This window comes from Salvelinus sp. IW2-2015, linkage group LG18 (assembly GCF_002910315.2).
Source record: "Salvelinus sp. IW2-2015 linkage group LG18, ASM291031v2, whole genome shotgun sequence".
Classification (NCBI taxonomy): Eukaryota; Metazoa; Chordata; class Actinopteri; order Salmoniformes; family Salmonidae; genus Salvelinus; species Salvelinus sp. IW2-2015.
In genome coordinates, this window is record NC_036858.1 from 70,794,645 (window position 1) to 70,820,461 (window position 25,817).

The following is a 25,817-nucleotide window of genomic DNA, read 5'->3' on the forward strand; positions in this document are numbered from 1 at the left end:
ATTTGTCAGCAAACAGCACATGTTTGACAAAACAGGAACACTGCCCCTCCACACCCTAATCTCACACACGCACTTGCCTGCGTAACAAGACAACTACAGTAGGCAACACGTTTCAATTCAAATCATCATCCTCTGTTTTGTAAGAGGAGAAAAGGGGAGACATGATCACATAGACACGAGAGGGGATACTATTTTTGTACGTTATCACACTAACTGCCACACCTATGGAGAACAAAAAATATTGAATTGGCCACCAACAGTCAGACAATCTTGTGATAATCCATTACCTCATGGATTTAGTGTAGCAGTCATTCTCAGAAAACAGTCAACAAAATAATCTCAAGAATCAAATTTCACAAAATGCCCTCTGGAATCTCCGAGATTAGGATATGTACTTATCTGTTTCATAATTATTATGTTTTGCGGCCAGATATTACGCATTTTAAAAAACATTCAAAATTCTGATTACCATAAATCCCCAAAAGTTACAAATTAATATTTAAATGTTTTTTTAAACATCACTCCCCTAATGAAAAGGCCTGAGTCAAACATAACACTGAAAACAGAAAAATATTTCAAATGAGGTTATCAATAATACAATTTTAAAAAATTGACTTTTCCCCAATTTAAGCCGTTTGATAATGAGAMGGTCAAGTGGGATAAAGGGGGTGTTTGAGAATATACCCTCATTCTGAAGGCATATAAGCAAATAAATTAACTTAATTTGTTCTCATCTAAGGACTACTCATCTAGATGGTGCATCATGGGTAAATAAAACGTTATTTAAAAACAGACTGGAGTTTTTACAGGAACTTGAAAAAGTGTTACGTAATGAGACATGTCCACAGACACAGTGTTAGTGTGTACTACATACTATAACTTTGGGGTGAAAATGTACAAAATTGTTGAAAATGTAACATTTAAAATAAGACACTTTCCCAGAAATGTGACACCTTTAGTCCTCAGAATGATGGTTGATGTATGCTGTTAAATCATAGTTTTAGAACTCAATTTGCTACAGACATTTTAAAACTGGTTTCATCAACTGTTGAGGTCAAGCACAAGGCAGTGTTCAAATTCAAATTCAGGGCCCCCCTGTCGAAATAAAGGAAACACTTCAGGAAATGAGGGATACAAAGTGTATTGGAAGCAGGTGCTTCCACACAGGTGTGGTTCCTGGGTTAATTAAGCAATTAACATCCCACCAKGCTTAGGTTCATGTATAAAAATGCCCAGTTGGCCATTATTCTGGCTACCATGGTAGAAGAGATCTCAGTGACTTTGAAATAGGGGTCTCAAAGGAGCATAGGGGTTTTAAAGGGTGTGTGTGTGTGTGTGTGTAAGTGTCTCAATCACCAGATCAACTCAATTGAACACTTATGGTTGTTTCTAGAGTGGCGACTGAGACAGTGTTTTCCACCACCATCAACAAAACATCCAATAATGGAATTTATTGGGGAAGAATGGTGTCACATCCCTCCAATAGAGTCCCAGATACTTCTAGAATCTATGCCAGGGATCGGCAACATGGACATGGTTGTGGGCCACAAAATGTGAACTCATAAGGAGCCGCGGTGGCTCGCAGATCAGCTACGCACAACCATTCTCACACATGCAGTCAGAGCCAGCCCAAGCCTTTTGGGGGCCATCAGCAACATTTTGTTGGGGGCCCTAAGCAACGTTTTGTGGATATGCTATATATATGCTAAAAAATCTGTATTTTACCAATCTACATTTTTTTTGCTGACATGGCTAATTGAGTGACTGATAAGAAAATAAATGCTGATGGATAACCAAATATAGAAATGTCACCTTGTGTATTCTACTATCATAACTCTCAACAGTAAGGTGAGACCCAGACTAAGTTCCCAAAAATATGTGGGTAGCAAAATTCCAGGAACTTTCAATTAAATTCCCTTGTTTTTCAGAATTCCTGGTTGGAGGATTACAGATTTCCTGCTGATTCCGGGAGCTCTCCAACCGGGATTTCAGGAAAACCAGGATTGTTTTTAAAGTTCCAGGAATTTTGCAACCCGCAGCCCTAGTTTTTTGGGGGGGGGTGCAGATGCCCATCCCCGATCTATGCCAAGGCGCATTGAAGATGTTCTGGATGCTCGTGGTGGCCCAACGCCCTATTAAAAGGAATAATCCACATAGCTTCACACAATAATACCAAAGTCAATATCAGCATGTGAAGTAGCTAGTTGGCTGTAAAATCTGCTAAACAAAATCAGGAGTCTACAATCTCACCATGTTCAGCAGATCGATGTGCCTCGGAGTGTTGAGTCTGACATTCACAAAGGTACCATGCAATGCACCCTGGACTGAAGAGGTGGAACCTCTTAAATTACACACATCTTGAGGTAGGAATATCGCAAAAATATAATCAATGGCTCATTCGAGAGAAGATGGCCTCCTGCGTTATGACATCAGCCATTATTTAAATCTGACATGCATGATAGATGTTTTTGCAATCTAGAAGTCACATTCTGATTAACTTCCAGTGTAGTGAGAGCGGCTTTATCGCAATGCTAAGTCATACCGGCTGAATTTCTGCCTGCTTTAATGGCAATAGCTCAGATACACATCAATTGACACCAGGAATCAATAGAACATTGCTTAGAGATGCACAAAAACCAAATCTTTCCTATGTTGGTGTTCCCTTTATTTTGGCAGTTACCTGTAGCTACTCCAAAGGCAATTTGACACTAAACCTATTGCATGTCCAGGGGTGTGCTGATATGCTCCAATATGTGATGAGGGTCTTCAGAGTAGCTGTGGTGACTTCTTCCATCATCAGTGAGCTGTGTCTCTGTCCCATAATGTATTGTCAAAGAAGACCACGCTCCATTTCAACTGACAAAATTGCAACGCGGGACAATCTGCATGTGAGTGATTGAGGATTTGACTCAACGTCCATCCAAATACATATTGCATTGAGTGCAGGCCAACTCCTGGGACATTAGAGGAGGTTGAGCAGAAGAAATTAAAGGTTAGCAAGCTATCTTTCGCTTGATCAGCTCTTCGATATCCCCTGGACCACGTGTCAAGGGCCATTTCACTCAATGAGGAATCAATAACAGAGAAATAATTCACTCATCATTTTCACACAAAAAAAGAAGTTATCACAGCGACTATCGCTGTTTGATAGACCGACAACAATGCAAATTGGCTACAAAGTCACAAACATGGTAACACCCCCTGCTACTGTCGCCCAACAAAATTGCCCTACATTTTCTCCTCAAATGAAAAAGCGTTCTTGCATTAACAAATCAACGACTAAGGTTTAAAATACTATTTCAGATTACTTAGAAAATATTCCATGCTCCATATTACACAAATGGCATGACCTCATTTAATACATGAAATAAGTTCAGGCAGTTATCGATGTGGTGTCTGACAAATGGTTTAACTCGCAGGCAGACTCGTGTCATGRCTCATGGCAATCTAACGTCGAATGAAACGGGGAGTAAACATAACACATTCAAGAAACTAGAACGATACATGTTCATCGAATGACTGCATGCGAAAACTAGCCATTTGATATGACCCATTAAAACTGTTAGGAAAGTAGCGAAGCTATCCAAACTGGATAGAAATATCCACCGTCGCTACACATTGTTGCAATTGATATATAAGTCTGTAAAAGTGTTTAATGCATGCTCAAATCTGAATAAAAACATTGGACGGTCAATTGTATCTTGTTGGGTCGGTCACAAAAGAAGTTTGCTACAGTTAGCTCGATAGCTAATGCCACATGGAAGACAAGACGCCAAAAACAACTTCTTAGCACAAGGTAGCTCTAGTTTAGTATATATTGTGGAGTTGAGAAACTCAGGTAAGAAAAAACTAAAACACAGACTAAATAATTGAAACTTTTCCATATAACATTGTTTATGTAGCTTACCATAACGCAAAGCTCGAGTTCGGATAACAAATGGGGGAAGTAACGTTACATGTTGTCCGCTATAGAACTGCCATGCTGGCTGCTCGAGCTATCAGTTACTGCTCTCATTTACTTCGCGCTGCCTTTCACCAGCCATGGAAAACACAAAGCATTCCGTGATATCGCACACCATAAAATGAAATTAACACATATTTTCAACTACTTACAATCATGCACGCGGTTCCTGTAAAATAGCAGTATGGCTGGAATCGTGTGTTCAGGTGTCTGTCTCAGTTTCTCACAGTGTCGGAGATCACATCGGCAGCTGCTTCCTCATACTCGCAACGCGCAGATCATGCCGCACAGTAACGCTACCAAACCCCTCTCCGTCGCCAAGGCAACAATCCCACTTCAGCCAATCATAACCCCTCCCTTCCATACCCCCTGGCAACTGGCCGCAGCGCAGAAGAACAGCGTTGATTTGTGCGCGCGGTCGCCGCTACACAATTTGTATTTATTTATTCACAGGAGTTCATTATGTAGCCTAATTAGAATATGGCGTATTGTAAACGCAATTAAATAAGATTGAACAAGCGCACAGTACCATTGTTTTATGCCTCCAAAGAATACAGTTAATTCCAACTGTTAGAATAAACTGCACAGCATTTGGTGGTGAAAATGGGGATTAAAGGAAAAGAAAAGGCATCTGCTTCACTTTGGCGGGGGACTCCAGCCAGAGGCATCATTCCCATAGGGGAAACAGGGGCACGTGCCCCTTCAGATTTTTTCTTTTTATAAATGTATTTTTTTCCTGTAATATGACTAGACACCTTGCAATTTTATGAAGTTAGCTCAGATAGGTTCCCAACACCATAACTAGCTACCAAGAAGCCTTTTCAGGCTGTCAATCAAGTTAGAGTAGTTAACTTGTYTTACTATCTTAGCTGACATGCCTGTTGGCCAGGTTTGTAGACTTCAGAAAAGCAAGCAATAACTAAATGTACTGAATAAGACTCACATTCCTTTTAATCTTTTACCCAAATTTGAGCAGAGAAACATATTTAGTTTCTTTAAAAAAAGAAGCAGGAGGATACGGACAGCTGAAGAGGTATGCTTAGATATGCAGATAAATATACATTTTCTTTTACATAGAATTAAGCATCATGATTATGTCCCTAGGTTGCAGGAAAAAGCTGTTTCAGGTGTTTAAAAAAATGCAAAATTCGCCAATTTATGGTCGTAAGACCGAGCCCTCCCTCTGGACAACCCCCCAGCCATCCTCGCGTAATTTGTGCCCCCTCAGGTTTTTGGGATGCATGGTGCCCCTACGCTTGACTTATTTGCACAGTATTACACAGTCATGTAGACCTACAGTATAATGGCAAGGGGTGCATTATGTGTATTCTTGAGTGGAGCCTATTGCTCATTTGAGAGCCTATGGGCCGCAGTGCAACTTTATGGGCTCTCTAAGCATCACTGAGTTTACACCAAACTGTAACTCTCACATCAGAGTGTGATAGCTGACTCACTTTAGACCTCCTCCTCCCTCTCCTCTGTCCTCCTTCTCTGTCCTCGTCCTCCTGCTCCTCTGTCCTCCTCTCCTCGCTCCTCTGTCCTCCTCCTCCCGCTCCTTTGTCCTCCTCTCTGTCCTCCCTCCTGCTACTCGTCTCCTCTCTGTCCTCCTCGCCTGCCCCTCTGTCCTCCTACTCCTCTGTCCTGCTCCTCTGTCCTCCTCCTCCGCTCCTCTGTCCTCCCTCTGTCATCCTTCTCTGTCCTCTCCTCCTGCTCCTCTGTCCTCCTCCTCACTCCTCTGTCCTCCTTTTCTGTCCTCCTGCCTCCTCTGTCCTCCCACTCCTCTGTCCTCCTTCTCTGTCTCCTCCTGCCCTCTGTCCTCCTCATCCCACTCCTCTGTCCTCTCCTCCCCTCTGTCTCCTTCTCTGTCCTCCTACTCCTCTGTCCTCTCTCCTCCCGCTTCTCTGTCCTCCTCCTCCCGCTCCTTGTCCTCCTCTCTGTTCTCCTCCTCCTGCTCCTCTGTCCTCCTCCACTCCTCTGTCCTCCTCCACTCCTCTGTCCTCCCGCTCCTCTGTCCTCCTCCGCTGTCCTCCTGCTCTCTGTTCTTCCTCCTCTATCTTTCTCTCTCTGTTCCCTCCTCTGCTCCCTCCTCCTCCTACTCCTCTGTCCTCCTTCTCTCTGTCCTCTCTGTCCTCCCCTCCTCTGTCCCTCTCATCTGTCCTCTCCCTCCCCTATCCTCCTTCTCTGTCCTCCTTCTCTGTCCACTTGTTCCTGTTTTTTTTAGAACCTCCTCAGAGATATAACTCTGAAAAGCTATCAAAGTAGTCTGATTTACTGCTGTAGCCTACACCCCTTTTTTCTGCCAAAGGTTATTCTTTCAAAATGTTGGATTCAAGTGATATAATTTCTCTATTACTTGTAATTAATTACCGACCTTTTGTTCACTTTGAAATGTCATAGTCATCCTACACCATTCTTCTGTTTGGAATGTTGTAGTAGACCAAATTTACAATGCTTTTGCATCTCCCTTCTAGTGGAAACAGAAACACACCTGTTCTGCTTCATGTCCTTCAGTTAGTTCACTGGACAAACAGGATCTTCTGTGAATGGGTGGTGGTATGCTACAGCCAAGCTGGAGTCAATGAAACCAGCAATTAGAGGGTTAAACAGGAACAAGCAATTAGAGGGTTAAACAGAAGTCAGAAATTCGACTGGGGTTAAACAGAAACCAGCCATTGGAGGGTTTAACAGGAATAAGCCATTAGAGTGTTAAACAGAAACCAGCCATTAGAGGGTTAAACAGAAACAAGCCATTGGAGGGTTAAACAGGAACCAGCCATTGGAGGGTTAAACAGAAACCAGCCATTGGAGGGTTAAACAGAACCAAGCCATTAGAGGGTTAACAGAAACCAGCCATTGGAGGGTTAAACAGAAACCAGCCAGTTAGAGGGTTAAACAGAAACCAGCCATTAGAGGGTTAAACAGAAACCAGCCATTAGAGGGTTAACAGAACCAGCCATTGGAGGGTTAAACAGAACCAGCCATTGGAGGGTTAAACAGAAACCAGCCATTAGAGGGTTTAAACAGAAACAGCCATTGAGGGTTAAACAGGAACAGCCATTGGAGGGTTAAACAGAAACCAGCCATTAGAGGGTTAAACAGAAACAAGCATTAGAGGGTTAAACGAAACAAAGCCATTAGAGGGTTAAACAGAAACAAGCCATTGGAGGTTAAACAGAACCACGCATTGGAGGGTTAAACAGGAACCAGCCATTAGGGTTAAACAGAACCAGCCATTAGAGGGTTAAACAGAAACCAGCCATTAGAGGGTTAAACAGAACCACCATTGAGGGTTAAACAGGAACCAGCCATTAGAGGGTTACACAGAAACAGCCATTAGAGGGTTAAACAGAAACCAGCCATTAGAGGGTTAAACAGAAACCAGCCATTAGAGGGTTAAACAGAACCAGCCATTGGAGGGTTAAACAGAAACCAGCCATTAGAGGGTTAACAGAAACCAGCCATTAGAGGGTTAAACAGGAACCAGCCATTAGAGGGTTAAACAGAAACCAGCCATTAGAGGTTACAGGAACCAGCCATTAGAGGGTTAAACAGAAACCAGCCATTAGAGGGTTAAACAGAAACCAGCCATTAGAGGGTTAAACAGGAACCCAGCCATTGGAGGGTTTAAACAGAAACCAGCCATTAGAGGGTTAAACAGAAACCAGCCATTAGAGGGTTAAACAAGAACCAGCCATTAGAGGGTTAAACAGAAACCAGCCATTGGAGGGTAAACAGAAACCAGCCATTGGAGGGTTAAACAGAAACCACATTGAAGGGTTAAACAGAAACCAGCCATTAGAGGGTTAAACAGGAACCAGCCATTAGAGGGTTAAACAGAAACAGCCATTAGAGGGTTAAACAGAAACCAGCCATTAGAGGGTTAAACAGGAACCAGCCATTAGAGGGTTAAACAGAAACCAGCCATTAGAGGGTTAACAGAACCAGCCATTAGAGGGTTAAACAGAACCAGCCATTAGAGGGTTAAACAGAAACCAGCCATTAGAGGGTAACAGGAACCAGCATTAGAGGGTTAACAGAAACCAGCCATTAGAGGGTTAAACAGAACCAGCCATTAGAGGGTTAAACAGAACCAGCCATTAGAGGGTTTAAACAGAACCAGCCATTAGAGGGTTAAACAGAAACCAGCCATAGAGGGTTAAAGACCGTGAGGTTAAACAGAACCAGCCATTAGAGGGTTAAACAGAAACCAGCCATTAGAGGGTTAAACAGAAACCAGCCATTAGAGGGTTAAACAAACCAGCCATTAGAGGGTTAAACAGGAACCAGCCATTAGAGGGTTAACAGAACCAGCCATTAGAGGGTTAAACAGAAACCAGCCATTAGAGGGTTAAACAGAAACCAGCATTAGAGGGTTAAACAGAACCAGCCATTAGAGGGTTAAACAAACACCAGCATTAAGAGGGTAAACAGAAACCAGCCATTGAGGGTTAAACAGAAACCAGCCATTAGAGGGTTAAACAGAAACCAGCCATTAGAGGGTTAAACAGAAACCAGCCTTAGAAGGGTTAAACAGAAACCAGCCATTGGAGGGTTAAACAGAAAACCAGCCATTAGAGGGTTAAAACAGAAACCACCATTGGAGGGTTAAACAGAAACCAGCCATTAGAGGTTAAACAGAAACCAGCCATTAGAGGTTTAAACAAGAAACAGCCATTGGAGGGTTTAAACAGAAACCAGCCATTAGAGGGTTAAACAGAAACCAGCCATTGGAGGTTAACAGAAACCACAGCATTAGAGGGTTAAACAGAAACCAGCCATTGGAGGTTAAACGAGAAAACAGAACCAGCATTAGGGGTTCACAGAAACAGCATTAGAGGGTTAACAGAAACCAGCCATTAGAGGGTTAAACAGAAACCAGCCATTGAGGGTTAAACAGAACCAGCCATTAGAGGTTAAACAGAAACCAGCCATTAGAGGGTTAAACAGAAACCAGCCATTTAGAGGGTTAAACAGGAACAGCCATTAGGGTTAAACAGAAACCAGCCATTAGAGGGTAAACAGGAACCAGCCATTAGAGGGTTAAACAGAACCAGCCATTAGAGGGTTAAACAGAAACCAGCCATTAGAGGGTTTAAACCAGGAACCAGCCATTAGAGGGTTAAACAGAACAGCCATTAGAGGGTTAAACAGGACCAGCCATTAGAGGGTTAAACAGAACCAGCCATTAGAGGTTAAACAGAAACCAGCCATTAGAGGGTTAAAACAGAAACCAGCCATTAGAGGGTTAAACAGAAACCAGCCATTAGAGGTTAAACAGGACCAGCCATTAGAGGGTTAAACAGAAACCAGCCATTAAGGGTTAACAGGAACCAGCCATTAGAGGGTTAAACAGAAAAGCCATTAGAGGGTTAAACAGAAACAGCATTAGAGGTTAACAGGAACCAGCCATTAGAGGGTTAAACAGAAACCAGCCATTAGAGGTTTAAACAGGAACCAGCCATTAGAGGGTTAAACAGGAACCAGCCATTAGAGGGTTAAACAGAACCAGCATTAGAGGGTTAAACAGGAACCAGCCATTAGAGGGTTAAACAGGAACCAGCCATTAGAGGGTTAAACAGAAACCAGCCATTAGAGTTAACGAACACGATTAACAGGAACAGCCATTAGAGGGTTAACAGAACCAGCCATTAAGGGTTAAACAGAACAGCCATTAGAGGTTAAACAGGAACCAGCCATTAGAGGGTTAAACAGGAACCAGCCATTAGAGGGGTTAAACAGGAACCAGCCATTAGAGGGTTAAACAGGAACCAGCCATTAGAGGGTTAAAAGGAACCAGCCATTAGAGGTAAACAGGAACCAGCCATTAGAGGGTTAAACAGGAACCAGCCATTAGGAGGGTAATAACAGGAACCAGCCATTAGAGGGTTAAACAGAAACCCACTTAGAGGGTTAAACAGAAACAGCCATTAGAGGTTAAAAGAAACCAGCCATTAGAGGGTTAAACAGAAACCAGCCATTAGAGGGTTAAACAGAAACCAGCCATTAGAGGGTTAAACAGAACCAGCCATTAGAGGGTTAAACAGGAACCAGCCATTAGAGGGTTAAACGGAAAACCAGCCATTAGAGGGTTAAACAGGAACCAGCCATTAGAGGTTAAAAGAAACCAGCCATTAGAGGGTTAAACAGGAACCAGCCATTAGAGGGTTAAACAGAAACCAGCCATTAGAGGGTTTAAACAGGACCAGCCATTAGAGGGTTAACACAGGAACCAGCCATTAGAGGGTTAAACAGAAACCAGCATTAGAGGGTTAAACAGGAACCAGCCATTAGAGGGTTAAAACAGGAACCAGCCATTAGAGGGTTAAACAGAAACCAGCCATTAAGAGGTTAAACAGGAACCAGCCATTAAGGGTTAAACAGAAACCAGCCATTAGAGGGTTAAACAGAAACCAGCCATTAGAGGGTTAAACAGGAACCAGCCATTAGAGGGTTAAACAGAAACCAGCCATTAGAGGGTTAAACAGAAACCAGCCATTAGAGGGTTAAACAGGAACCAGCCATTAGAGGGTTAAACAGAAACAGCCATTAGAGGGTTAAACAGGAACCAGCATTAGAAGGGTTAAACAGGAACCAGCCATTAGAGGTTAAACAGGAACCAGCCATTAGAGGGTTAAACAGGAACAGCCATTAGAGGTTAAACAGGAACAGCCATTAGAGGGTTAAACAGGAACCAGCCATTAGAGGGTTAAAACAGGAACCAGCCATTAGAGGGTTAAACAGGAACCAGCCATTAGAGGGTTAAACAGAAACCAGCCATTAGAGGGTTAACGGGACCTGTTTGTTTATCCAGGTTGTTGTTCTAACGGATCTAACCAATTTACTTTTCATGTTTTGTTGTTTTTCTGGCTATTGAAGCTTGAAGAAAAATACATATCTGACATGGTACTCTCTTAAATCTTTGATTAGAAGTCAGTTTGGAGTTTTCCTCATTCACTGGTTTTCTTTCTGAAGCTGCTGTTTCGTCCCCCCCCCCCCCCCCAGCACAATTCACCATGGCAACTGTTAGTGACTGGGTGACATGGCCTATCCGTGCTTGGAGAATTGGAAAGGATGGACAGATGATGCAGGCATCTGTCTATCGGTTTCTGGTTTATTGGTTAAAAGTCTTTGTGGGAGTGGAATGAACCATCTCAACAATTGCCCCTTTGAATACAAACCCCTACAAACACTTTAAGGCACATGTGTCAAACACATTCCACGGCGAGCGAGTGTCTGGGTTTTCGCTCCACCCTTGTACTTTATTGATGAATTAAGGTCACGAATTAGTAAGGAACTCCACCTCACCTGGTTGTCTTAATAGAAAGGAAAACCAAAAACCCACAGACACTCGGCCCTCCATGGAATGAGTTTCACACCCCTGGTTTCATTTGACCTACGGTATCTTTTTGTAAACCACATTCAATCTAGAGAGAATGACCAAGGCCCATTCTATTTCTCTTGAATAAATGTTTTGTGTCTGTGGCTCTGATGGTCATATTCCCACCAGCGTAGCTCTGATGGTCATAATTCCCACCAGCGTAGCTCTGATGGTCATAATTCCCACCAACGTAGCTCTGATGTCATAATTCCACCAATGTAGCTCTGTGGTCATAATTCCCACCAGCGTAGCTCTGATGGTCATAATTCCCACCAGCGTAGCTCTGATGGTCATAATTCCCACCAACGTAGCTCTGATGGTCATAATTCCCACCAGCGTAGCTCTGATGGTCATAATTCCCACCAGCGTAGCTCTGATGTCATAATTCCCACCAACGTAGCTCTGATGGTCATAATTCCACCAGCGTAGCTCTGATGGTCATAATTCCCACCACGCGTAGCTCTGATGGTCATAATTCCCACCACGTAGCTCTGATGGTTATCCCACAGCGTAGCTCTGATGGTCATAATTCCCACCAGCGTGCTCTGATGGTCATAATTCCCACCAACGTAGCTCTGATGGTCAAATTTCCATTCATTATTCAATATTCTACATTGTTGCCAGTCTCCCTACCAGATAGATTTGCCATACCATTGAGAGCATATGAGAGGGAGAGCGTTATGATTTACGACCAAAGTCAAAATAGAATCCTTGAGTTCATCCTCTTCATTCACTTACTCTACTGTCTGTACGTTGCCTTGGCTCAGGTTGACGTGACATTATTTCATGAAGGCTAAGAGTTATCATACAGCCAGAAGCAGCGGTCAGCCTATAGCAGACTCACTCTGCTCCATCTTTATTCTCCTCTCCTTCCTGTATCACTTCTTCCCCTCCTTCCCCTCCCTGTATCACTCCTTCCTCTCCTTCCTCCCTGTGTCACTCCTTCCTCTCCTTCCCTCCCTGTATCACTCTTCACCTCCTTCCCTCCCTGTATCACTCCTTCCTCTCCTTCCCTCCCTGTATACTCCTTCCCCTCCTTCCCTCCCTGTATCACCCCTTCCCCTCCTTCCCTCCCTGTATCACTCGTTCCTCTCCTTCCCTCCCTGTATCACCTCATTCCCCTCCTTCCCTCTCTGTATCACTCCTTCCTCCTTCCCTCCCTGTATCAATCCTTCCCATCCTTCCTCCCTTTGTCACTCCTTCCTCTCTTTCCCTCCCTGTATCACTCCTTCCTCTCCTTCCCTCCCTGTATCACTCCTTCCTCTCCTTCCTCCCTGTATCACTCCTTCCTCTCCTTCCTCCCTGTATCACTCCTTCCCCTCCTTCCCTCCCTGTATCACTCCTTCTCCTTCTCCTCCCTGTATCACTCCTTCCCTCTTCCCTCCTGTATCACTCCTTCCCTCCTTTCCTCCCTGTCATCACTCCTTCCCTCTCCTTCCCTCCCTGTATCACTCCTTCCCCTCTTTCCTCCTGTATCACTCCTTCCCCTCTTTCTGTCCCTGTATCACTCCTTCCCCTCCTTCCCTCCCTGTATCACTCCTCCCTCCGTCCCTGCCTGTATCACTCCTTCCCCTTTCCTCCCTGTATCACTCCTTCCCTCTCCATCCCTCCCTGTATCACTCCTTCCCCTCTCTTCCTCCCTGTATCACTCTTTCCTTCCCTTCCTCCCTGTATCACTCCTTCCCCTCCTTCCCTCCCTGTATCACTCCTTCCCCTCCTTCCCTCCCTGTATCACTCCTTCTTCTCCTCCCCTCTCTGTATCACTCCTTCCTCTCCTCCCCTCCCTGTATCACTCCTTCCTCTCCTCCCCTCCATGTATCACTCCTTCCTCTCCTTCCCTCCATGTATCACTCCTTCCCCTCCTTTTCTAGCTGGATGATGAATTTACAAAGGCAGCAAAAGGGAGAGGAGAACAAGATATAGCAATCACCAGGGCAACAGAGCTGATTGAGAATGCCTTGAAAAGACAGGGTCATTAGTCTGTGTCTGCTAATCTGATTTTAAAGCTGTTACTACAATCTACAGCATTATGCCCCAGCGACCACTGACAGCGGTGGGTTCAGGAGAGGGCATGGCACATACAATATCACTGACAGGGATGGGTCCAGGGCAGAGGGCATGGCACATACAATATCACTGACAGGGATGGGGTCAGAGACCTGATTCAGGGCGGAGGTCATGGCACAGACCAGATCAAATAAAATAAAATGTTATTAGTCACATGCGCCGAATACAACAGGTGTAGACCTTACAGTGAAATGTTTACTTACGAGCTCCTAACCAACAATGCAGTTTAAAAAAAATATGGATAAGAATAAGAAATAAAAGTAACAAGTAATTAAAGAGYAGCCGTAAAATAACAATAGCGGGACTATATACAGGGGGGTACTGGTACAGAGTCAATGTGCGGGGGCACGACTATATTCACGACTGTCTTCATGTATATATTACCTTAGTTGAGGTAATATATACATGAAGGTAGAGTTATTAAAGTGACTATGCATAGATGATAACAACAGAGAGAAGCAGCGGTGTACAAGAGGGAGGGGGGGGCAATGCAAATAGTCTGGGTAGACATTTGATTAGGTGTTCAGATGTCTTATGGCTTGGGGGTAGAAGCTGTTTAGAACCCTCTTGGACCTAGACTTGGCGCTCCGGTACCGCTTGCTGTGCGGTAGCAGAGAGAACAGTCTATGACTAGGGTGGCTGGAGTCTTTGACAATTGTTAGGGCCTTCCTCTGACACAGCCTGGTATAGATGTACTGGATGGCAGGAAGCTTGGCCACAGTGATGTACTGGGCCGTTCGCACTACCCTCTGTAGTGCCTTGCGGTCGGRGGCCGAGCAGTTGCCATACCAGGCAGTGATGCAACCAGTCAGGATGCTCTCGATGTTGCAGCTGTAGAACCTTTTGAGAATCTGAAGACCGATGCCAAATCCTTTCAGTCTCCTGAGGGGGAATAGGTTTTGTCGTGCCCTCTTCACGACTGTCTTGGTGTGCTTGGACCATGTTAGTTTATTGGTGATGTGGACACCATGGAATTTGAAGCTCTCAACCTACTTCACTGCAGCCCGGTCGATGAGAATTGGGGCGTGCTCGGTCCTCTTTTTCCTGTAGTCCACAATCATCTCCTTTGTCTTGATCAYGTTGAGGGAGAGKTTGTTGTCCTGGCACCACACGGCCAGGTCTCTGACCTCCTCCCTATAGGTTGTCTCGTCGTTGTCGGTGATCAGGCCTACCACTGTTGTGTCACTGGCAAACTTAATGATGGTGTTGGAGTCGTGCCTGGCCGTGCAGTCATGAGGGAACAGGGAGTACAGGAGGGAACTGAGCACACACCCCTGAGGGGCCCCCGTGTCGAGGATCAGCGTGGCGGATGTGTTGTTACCTACTTTTACCACCTGGGTGCGGCCCGTCAGGAAATCCATGATCCAGTTGCAGAGAGAGGTGTTTAGTCCCAGGGTCCTTAGCTTATTGATCAGCTTTGAGGGTACTATGGTGTTGAATGCTGAGCTGTCGTCAATTAATAGCATTCTCACATAGGTGTTACTTTTGTCCAGGTGGGAAAGGGCAGTGTGGAGTGCAATAGCGATTACGTCATCTGTGGATCTGTTGGGGCAGTATGCAAATTTTAGTGGRTCTAGGGTTTCTGGGATAATGGTGTTGATGTGAGCCATGACCAGCCTTTCAAAGCACTTAATGTTTACAGATGTGAGTGCTACGGGTTGGTAGTCATTTAGGCAGGTTACGTGTTCTTAGGCACAGGCACAATGGTGGTCTGCTTGAAACATGTTGGTATTACAGACTCGGACAGGGAGAGGTTGAAAATATCAGTGAAGACACTTGCCAGTTGGTCAGTGCATGCTCACAGTACACCTCCTGGTAATCCGTCTGGCCCAGCTGCGGAGAGCGTGATCACAAAGTCTTCTGGAACAGCTGGTGCCCTCATGCATGTTTCAGTGTTATTTGCCTCATAACGAGCATATAAGTAGTTTAGCTCGTCTGGTAGGCTCGTGTCACTGGGCAGCTCTCGGCTGTGGTTCCCTTTGTAGTCTGTCATGGTTTGCAAGCCCTGCCACAGATCACTGACAGGGATGCATCCAGAGACCTAATTCAGGGCGGAGGGCATGGCACATACAAGATCACTGACAGGGATGCATCCAGAGACCTGATTCAGGGCGGAGGTCATGGCACAGACCAGATCACTGACAAACAGTCTGCCTTAGGTTTCATTCAGGAGAATATTTATTAAAAATATAGAGGCAGTAGGGGATCATTAGATAATATAGTTAGATAGGATGCATACTGTAGTGGAGGTAATGTATATAGATAGGATCGAAGATTGAGTTATGTATTGATGGGGGAGGGTTATGGTAGCTGAATTAAAGGAAGGGGATACAGACAGTAGATGGGGACTGGTGGTTGATATGAAGAGAGTCAGAAGATTGAGAAGAGATGGAGGAAGACATGGAATGCCATGAGGAATAGAATGTGGTGCATTAAGAGATGAACTGACACATTTGGCACAAATGTCAATTCAACGTCTATTTCACGTTGGTTCAACGTAATTTAATTGAAATGACGTCGATTTTTTATTTATTCAACCAGTGTGTGAGATGGTAGTGGAGGGATGGAGGGATGAAACATGAGGAAGGATTCACTGTAGATACGGCGTCTGTGTTTATGAGTGTGTGTGGCTGTGTGTCAGCGTGTGTGTGTGGCTGTGTGTCAGCGTGTGTGTGGCTGTGTCAGAGTGTGTGTGTGTGGCATATGCATGTGTGCATGCTTGCATTTTGTTTATGCTTCTGTGCATGTGTTTGTGTGTGTGTGTGTGTGTGTGTGCAGTGTGTCAGGTTAACAGACTGACACACAAATCTGTGCAGCCTGGCTGGCCTGATGCCGACCCATTGAGACCCTCTCATGCGGAAATTAATCAAGCCCTTTTTACGGAGTGCCAAAGTGGTCCAGCTCCCCAGCACACACACACACACACACACAACACAACACACCACACACACACGACACACACACACACACACAACACACACACACACACACACACACACACACACACACACACACACACACCACACACACACACACACACACAACACACACACACACACACACACACACACACACACCACCATATCACACACACTCCCTCCCCTGCCAGGCGGCTAGCCTATAAGTGAGCCTGCACCACACACGCATGCACACTGCACGCAGCAACACTCCATTAACGACCAGCCCAGAACTCATAAAAACTCCATAATGACCTGTTTAGAACCTGATCTCATAGTTTGACTTTGGAATTGGCATGAACGTCGATTTTTGACCCCATTCATTTTGGGTGGTTACAGGCTTAATCTTTGCAATAGGGAAAAAATCGTGCCCAATTTAAAACGGCCTCGTACTCTATTCTAGATCATACAATATGCATATTATTATTACTATTGCGATAGAAAACACTCTCAAGTTTCTAAAAACGTCTTGAATTATATCTGTGACAAAACCAGAACTCATTTGGCAGCAAACTTCCAGACAGGAAGTGAAAATTCTGAAAATGGGGTCGTTTCAGGGCCTGCCTATTCAACTGGCTTATATTTATCGATATACATTGCACTTCATTACGCCTTTCCACTAGATGTCAACAGGCAGTGGAAGGTGGAATGGGGTGCTAGCTTGATCTGAGGTCGAACAAGAGCTTTTGAGTGGCAGTCAGGAATTTCCTTTCTCTACCAAGGCGCACGAAGCCCTCGATATTGTCTTCTGATAAGCGTTCGCGTTTACACGGCGAATATCTCCGCTCTGATTTTATTTGATACAGTGTGATAATAACATCGTAAAGTATGTTTTTTCAACCGAGTTTTATCAGATTATTCAACGTTTATTGGCGACTTTTGAGTTTCCGTTCTTTGCGTAGAGAGAAGATGGGAGACGTTATCAAGCTGGCTAGTATTGCTGTGGCGCGAATTCGACAGAAGAAAAATACATTTCTAAAACCAAACAACGAGTCTATTCTGGACCAAGGGCACTCCTTGTACAAGATTCTGATGGAAGCTCAGCAAAAGTAAAGAACAATTCTATGATGTCTAATTTCGTAATTTCTGTGGAAAATGTTGATTCCTATTCTCTGCCGTTTTGGCGAGCGCTGTCTCGCAATAACGCCAAGCTGTTTGTTATGGTTAAAGTTATTTTTTTCAATCTAACACGGCGGTGCATTAAGAACCAGTGTATCTTTCATTTGCCATACAACAAGTATTTTATGTAAAGTTTATGATGATTCTTTGGTCAGATTAGTGAGTGTCAAAAAATATCTCTGGAGATTCTGGTGGAATCGATGCTACGTATTCACAATGTATAATCAGGATTTGTAGCTCTAAATATGCACATTTTCGAACAAAACATAAGTGTATTGTATAACCTGATGTTATAAGACTGTCATCTGCAGGAATTTGTTCAAGGTTAGTAGTTCATTTTATCTCTATTTTGTCGTTTTGTGCAAGCTATTTTTGCGGGGAGTAAATTTGCGTTTGTGTGTTGGCTACTGTAGTGAGCTAATAGAAATATATATTGTGTTTTTGCTGGTAAAACACTTAAAAAAATCGGAATATTGGCTGGATTCACAAGATGTTTATCTTTCATTTGCTGTACACCATGTATTTTTGTGATGAGTATTTAGGTATTTCACCGTTGCTCTCTGTAATTATTCTGGCTGCTTCGGTGCTATGTTGTGATTGTAGCTGCAATGTAAAACTATGATTTATACCTCAAATATGCACCATTTTTCAAACAAAACATAAATGTATGTGTATAACATGTTTATAAAGACTGTCATCTGATGAAGTTGTTTCTTGGTTAGTGACTAATTATATCTCTATTTGTCAGTTTGTGATAGCTACCTATGCGGTAGAAACATGGTGAAAATATGCGTTGAGTCTTTGGCTATTGTGGTTAGCTAATAGAAATACATATTGTGTTTTCGCTGTAAAACATTTTCACAAGATGTTTATCTTTCATTTGCTGTATTGGACTGTGATTTCATGAAAATTATATATATTGACTATCCCTGTCCTGTAGGCTAGGCTATGCTAGTCAGCTTTTTTGATGAGGATGCTCCCGGATCCGGATGGGTATCACTGAAAGGTTATTTCCGTGTTGGGTTACCCAGGTTAATTCCGTGTGGTTACAGGGTAATTCCGTTGGTTACGGTTAGCGACGTTAATTCCGTGTGGATACAGGTTAATTCCGTGTGGTACAGGGTTTAATTCCGTGTGGTTACAGGGTTTACACCTTAGCAGTTATCTTTCCAGAGCGTGAACACCACACCACACACACACACACACACACACACACACACACACACACACACACACACACAACACACCACAACACACACACACCACACACACCACACACACACACACACACACACACACACACACCACACACACACTCCAGTTTACCGTGCTGGTAGCAGCCTCTTAATGTAGATGGCCCTGTAATGAATCTTCTTAGAAACGGGAGATTAGGTTATGGCTGCTACAACCCTGGTCATATCATCAATTCACACACACACACACACGCACACATGCACACACCACACACACACACACACACACAGCACACACACACACACAACAACACAACACACACACACAACACACACACACACACACCACACACACACACACACACACGTAAAGGTGTTAACCTGTGGCCCGCTGGAGGAAACAGGAAGCCAGTGGTCTCTTCATCAGTCTGTCTCTTTGGCACTGGGATATGGATATACTATTTTGTTCAAATCAATTGTAATTGGATTCCACCAGGGTGGAATTGCATTGCATTGCATTGCAATCTCTGATGAGGGTTCCAGGGACAAGTCATAAGGAGACCTGCCTTCTCCAGTTGCCTGGTTCTTACGGTATGCTCCCATCAAATTATATTCTCACAGGGAGCAGAGACCATGACAACACTGTGAGAGTAAGCTTAGCGGTGATATGAAACAACCACTCACACAAAACATTCAGATAACGGGTATAATGAGACACACCACTCACACAAAACATTCAGATAACGAGGGTGAGATGAGACACACCACTCACACAAAACATTCAGATAACGAGAGTGATATGGGACACACCACTCACACAAAACATTTATATAATAAGAGTGATTGTCACGTTCCTGACCTGTTTTCCTTTGTCTTGTATTTATTTTAGTTGGTCAGGGCGTGAGTTGGGTGGGTTTGTCTATGGTTGATTTTCTATGTTGGGATTTTTGTGTTCGGCCTGGTATGATTCTCAATCAGAGGCAGCTGTCAATCGTTGTCCCTGATTGAGAATCATACTTAGGCAGCCTGGGTTTTACGTGTGTTTTGTGGGTGTGTGTTTCCGTGTTTGTGTTTTTCACCACACGGTACTGTATAGGTTTCTGCACTTCGTTTATTTGTTTTGTAATTCAGTGTTCAGTTTTGTTATATTAAATCATTATGAACACTAACCACTCCGCGTATTGGTCCGATCCGTCTCGCCTCTCCTCGTCCGAGGAGGAGGACGAATATGAAAACCGTTACAGTGATATTTATTTTACCTTTATTTAACTAGGCAAGTCAGTTAGGAACAAATTCTTATTTACAATGACGGCCTAGGAACAGTGGGTTAACTGCCTTCTTCAGGGGCAGAACAACACATTTTTACCTTGTCAGCTCGGGGATTCGATCCACCAACCTTTCGGTTACTGGCCCAACGCTCTAACTACTAGGCTACCTGCCGCTCCATGAGACACATATGAGATATGAGACACTCCACTCACACAAAACATTCAGATAACAAGAGTGATATGAGACACACCACTCACACAAAACATTCAGATACACATTCATAAAGAAGACAGTGACGAACCCATCCATCTTGTGGATAGGTGAAGAGTGTCACCTATGTCTGACTTAAACATCCTCTGTCTCTCTGGGCATCTAGTCAGCCCATCAGACAGTCAGTCCATCAGACAGTCAGTCCACGAGACAGGGTGCAAAAAAAGGGTGCAGAACGCCTTCCAGGACGAGAACTGAGGATCCCGGTCAGAGACAATGTCCACCGGGAGTCCATGGAAGACGTGCTGCACCATGAGCTGGGCCGTCTCTTTGGCAGAGGGTAGTTTGAGGAGAGGATCCACTACCATCAGGATGACGGTGTTGCCATCAGACGGAGGAAGCCCAGTGACAAAATCCAGGGAAATATGGGACCAGGGGCGATGAGGAACGGGGAGTGGCTGAAGGAGGCCCGACGGAGCTTGCCGCAGAGTCTTATTCTGGGCACATACTGTGCATGCGGTGACGAAGGCAGAGGCGTCAAGAACCATAGTGGGCCACCAGAAGCGTTGTTGGAGGAAGGCCAGGGTTCGACGGGAGCCAGGATGACAGGTAAGCCTGGAGGAATGAGTCGATTCCAGGACCTGGGACTGGGCCGAATCAGGGACCAGGGTCCGGCTGGGACCTTTGTGCCTTGTGGACCAGGGACTCAATTCCCCAGACAACTGAAGCCGCAAGGCATGAGGTAGAGAGGATGGTCTCAGAGTCAAAGGGTGTGGCAACGGAACTGTACAGGCGAGAGAGAGCATCTGGCTCCACATTCTTAAACCCTGAGCGGTAGGAGATGGTGAAGTTGAACCTGGTGAATAACAGAGCTCAACGGGCATGCCTAGAGTTAAGGCGCTTGGCTGTGCGGAGATATTCCAAATTCTTATGGTCGGTCCAAACCAAAAATGGATGTTCTGCTCCTTCCATTCAGTGCCTCGACTCTTCCAGCTCCATCTTGATTGTCAGAAGTTCCCGGTTACCTACCTAGTTTCTCTCAGCGGAGTTGAGACGATGGGACAGGAAGGCACAGGGATGGAGCTTTTGGTTCTGGGCAAATCGCTGGTACAGGATGGCCCCCTCTCCAATGTCAGAAGCATCGACCTCAACCACAAACTGACGGGACGGGTCCGGATGGACAAGGATGGGGGCAGTAGTGAACCGATGCTTAAGATCCCCAAAAGCCTTGTCAACAGCTGGGGACCATGTGAACGGTACCATGGKAGAAGTGAGTGCAGAGAGGGGAGCCGCCAGGGTGCTGTCGCCCTGGATGAAGCGGCGGTAGAAATTAGCAAACCCCAGGAAACGTTGCAATTGCACTCTGGACGTAGGTTGGGGCCAATCCACCACCGCTCTCACTTTTTCAGGATCCATCTGGACATTTCCTTCAGTGATGATGTATCCTAGAAAGGAGACAGGAGAGCGGTGAAACTCGCACTTCTCAGCTTTCACAAACAACTGGTTCTCCAGTAGGCGCTGAAGGACTTGTCGGACATGGAGGACGTGTTCTTGGGCAGACTGGGAGAAGACAAGGATGTCATCGAGGTAGACAAACAAAAAACGATTCAGCATGTCACAGAGCACATCGCTGACCAGGGAGTGGAAATCAGCGGGAGCGTTGGTGAGCCCAAACGGCATGACCAGATACTCATAGTGTCCACTGGCTGTGTTGAAAGACGTCTTCCACTCGTCCCCCTCGCGTATCAGAATTAGATGGTAGGCATTCCGAAGGTCCAACTCGGAAAAGATGGTAGCCCCCTGGAGAGGTTTGAAAGCAGAGGAGAGGAGTGGCAGGGGGTAACGATTCTTAATGATGATGTCATTGAGGCCCCGGTAGTTGATGCATGGACGCAGGGTCTTGTCTTTCTTTTCCACAGAGAAGAACCCTACGCCAGCAGGGAATTCAGAAGGACGAATGCTCCCAGCAGCCAGAGAGTCCTCAATGTACTCCTCCATGGCGTTGGTCTCCGACCGGATAGGGAATATAGCCGACCTCGAGGCGGTGTGGTGTCCGGGAGGAGGTCAATGGCACAATCGTAGGGACGATGCGGAGGAAGAGAGGTAGCACAAGCTTTGTTGAATACCTCCAGGAGATCATGGTACTCTGCGGGAACAGTAGAGAAATCTGAGGATTTACTTAAACCCTGAGGAGGACATCTCAGGGGTGGCTGTGCCGCATTAAGGCAATGTGAGTAACAGAACGGGTTCCAACCCAGGTTTGAACCCGTGGTCCAGTCAGCAATGGGATTGTGCTTTTGGAGCCAAGAAAATCCCAACACAACAGGGACGTGAGGCGATTCAATGAGGAGAAGCTGTATAGACTCACTGTGATTTTCAGATACCAACAGATTAATGGGAACTGTGTTATGCTTGACTCTTCCAATGGAGCGGTCGTCCAGTGCCCTAGTGTCCATGGGAATGGAGAGGAGTTGAGTTGGGATACCTGGTTCCGATACCAGGGTAGCGTCCATAAAACTCCCATCTGCCCCAGAGTCAATGAGCACCTGCAGAGACTTAGACTGGTCTCCCCATAGCAGGATCACAAAAAAAGGAGTACGGGTATTGGCAATTAGAGAATTCCCAGTCTGGCTCAACAGTGTACTTGTACCTACTAATGAGTCAGGTCTCTTTACTGGGTAGGTGGCTATGTAATSCCCCGCAGCACCACAATACAGACAACAGTTGGAGCTCAGCCTACATGAATGTTCCTTAGGCGATAATCTARCTCTGCCCAGTTGTATAGGCTCCAGTGTGTCCGACTCACCCGTCACCGATGATTGTCGAGGGAACTCGCGTGGCTTCGGATCTTCTCGGAAATGCAGCCTTCGGGGACTTCCGGATTCCTTTGGAGGTGAGCAAGCAGCAGCAGATGAACGAGTGTGACCGAAACCCGACCTCCTCTCCCTCCTGCGATCCTGTAGATGCACATCAATCCTAATGGTAAGGGCGATGAGGGAATCGAGGTCCAAAGGTAACTCCCGAGCTGCTAGCTCGTCTTTTATCTCCTCTGATAGTCCGTGAAGGAAGGTATCGAACAGGGCCTCCGGATTCCAGGCACTCTTGACGGCCAATGTGCGAAAATCTACCGTGTAGTGTGCCACACTACGTGAGTTCTGATGTAATTTCAGTAGTTTTCGGGCCGCCTCTCTCCGGAGAATCGAACACCTTCCACACCTCCGCCATGAAATCTTCCAGATTATAGCAAATGGCGGATTCTTGCTTCCAAACAGCCATAGCCCAGGAGAGCGCCCTTCCAGACATTAGCGTAATAAGATACGCTATCTTCGGCCGATCCGAAGGGAACGAAGATGGCTGTAGCTCAAAAATAAGGGAGCACTAGGAAAGAAACGCCTGGCAGGTTCCAGGATCCTCAGCATATCGCTCCGGAGGTGGTAAGCAGGGTTCTCGGGGAGCCGGGGTGAACTGAACAAACCCACCACTGGTAAGGGGGTTACTGAGCGACTGGGAGGTCTCAGACGGGCCATGCTGCCTGCGAGACAATTCATGGAACTGCTCCATTAATGCCTTGAACCCCTGGTCGTGGCGTTGCGCCAGAGATTGAAACCTTTCCATAAGGTTCTGAAGTAGCTCCTCATGTTTTTAAATGGTGGCTCCCTGCAGGGAGACAGCGTGATGGAGTTGGTCTGAGTCTGCTGGGTCAGTCATGGCCAGTTCGTACTATAACGACACAAGGCGAGACCCAGATGCAGAAACAGGAGGCAGATGGTTTGAGTGTCTGATATTTATTAAACAACGAGGGGCAGGCAAGAGGCAGGTCAATGACAGGCAAGAGTACATAACCAGGTCAGAGTCCAAACGGTACAGGGCGGCAGGCGGGCTCGAGGTCAGAGGCAGGCAGAATGGTCAGGCAGGCGGGCTCAGTGTCAGGGCAGGCAAAAGGTCAGAACCGGGAGCACTTGAAAAGAGAGACTAGGAAAAACAGGATCTTGGAAAAACGCTGGTTGACTTGGCAAGACAAGACGAACTGGCAACAGACAAACAGAGAACACAGGTATAAATACACTGAGGGTAATAGGGAAGATGGGTGACACCTGGAGGGGGGTGGAGACAATCACAAGGACTGGTGAAACAGATCAGGGTGTGACAACCAGACAGTCAATCCACCAGACAGTCAATCCATTAGACAGTCAACCCACCAGACAGTCAGTCCATCAGACAGTCAGTCCACCAGACAGTCAGTGCATCAAACAGTCAAATCCCACGGGATCACTACACCCAGGCCACCATGTGCTAATAAGTTTGAACTTCTCTAAGAAACTAAAGTTGTTAACACAATGAGTCCCACCGTAACTCCTTTTAGACATTGTGTGTTTGAGATACAGACTTCTGGGTTGTACCATTGGATTCATTTATTTATTCTGCATCGCAGTCTGTGTGATTAACGGGAGCTGAGCTCGAGAAGTGTTTGTGAGACAAGGACAGATCCCGAAGGGGCTGGGTCTTTTTACAGAAATGTCTGTAGAGTCAATGATATCTATGAAAAGCTGGGAGTCTCACAAACACACATGTGAGATGTCTTTCTCTATGATGCTAACAAGCTACACAAGAGTCGTTAGAAGGTAAGGGGTTCTTCTACATAGAACACCATAGGAAATTCCTGGACATACAGTAGTGCCTAATACTGTAATGAGCTCACATAATTTCTGTCACAAACTCCAAACTCCACACAGTTGTCACTGTACTTACAGCATTCATATACAATCATTTTTTATCAGGTTTTTGCTTTGGCAGACCTTTTTTTATTGAAATCTCTCAATAAAAAAATCATGAATTCAGCTACTCATGTGAAATTGTTTTGTGTTCTACTGGTTGTCCTGAAAAGAACCCGGTAAAACACTTAATTGTGAGGCTAAATATAAGGGCTGGATAAATGAAAGTCAGATAAACAAAAAGCCGATTTTTGCTGCAGTCTTGCGACTGATAGGGTTAAAGAGTATAAAACTTTAATTTGAATCAGTCATTTGTTGAGCAAGGGCTTTTTAGACAGTTGCAAAGGACAATTTCAAGCTGGGTACACGTACACACACACACACACACACACACACACACACACACACACACACACACACACACACACACACACACACACACACAGCGCCAGTGCTGGCCTGCCTGCTCTGCTCAGCCATTTAGCTGCATTTCCATAGACAAGGATCTCAAGGCCAGTGGACAGAGTAAACAGACAGTATTTGCATTTACCCAAGGGCAAGTACCACCTGTCTGTCTGTGGAGCCGTCACTGCACTCGCCACCTGGTTTAATGAAATGCAGTAACTAACACGGGAGCCATAGCTGTCAATGAGCCCAGCCCTAACTCAAGATCATTACTACATTACAGGAGGATCAACGTTCACTATAAAAGTGTGGGGGAGGGAATCAAAATCAAAATGGGTGGACAGAACACAAGAAACCTTTGGACATTGACTTTAACAGCTTTCTTTTAACAGCATCTCTGTTCTTCAGGTTTAATTCCCTGGGGGTCTTCCCCTCTCCTCCCACKCCCCTCCCTCCTCCACTGTCCTCTCCTCCCACTCCCGTCCTCCCCTGCCCACTCCTCCCACTCCCCTGTCCCCTCCTCCCCTGTCCACTTCTCCCACTCCC

General features: G+C 45.4%; 1 protein-coding gene across 3 annotated transcripts in view; it reads right to left on the bottom strand.

Moving 5' to 3' along the window:
- Nucleotides 1–25,817, bottom strand: part of LOC111977789 (forkhead box protein N2) — a 135,602-nt gene that overhangs the window by 45,662 nt on the left and 64,123 nt on the right. The window contains exon 1 of one of the 3 annotated variants that reach the window (XM_024007451.2): nucleotides 4,114–4,335. The exons of 1 other annotated variant lie outside the window; for it this stretch is intronic. The gene's annotated coding sequence lies outside the window, so the exon portion shown is untranslated. Of the gene's footprint in view, nucleotides 1–3,907; nucleotides 4,067–4,113; nucleotides 4,336–25,817 lie in introns of those variants that run through there. One more of the 3 variants, XM_024007452.2, reaches the window with a different exon arrangement.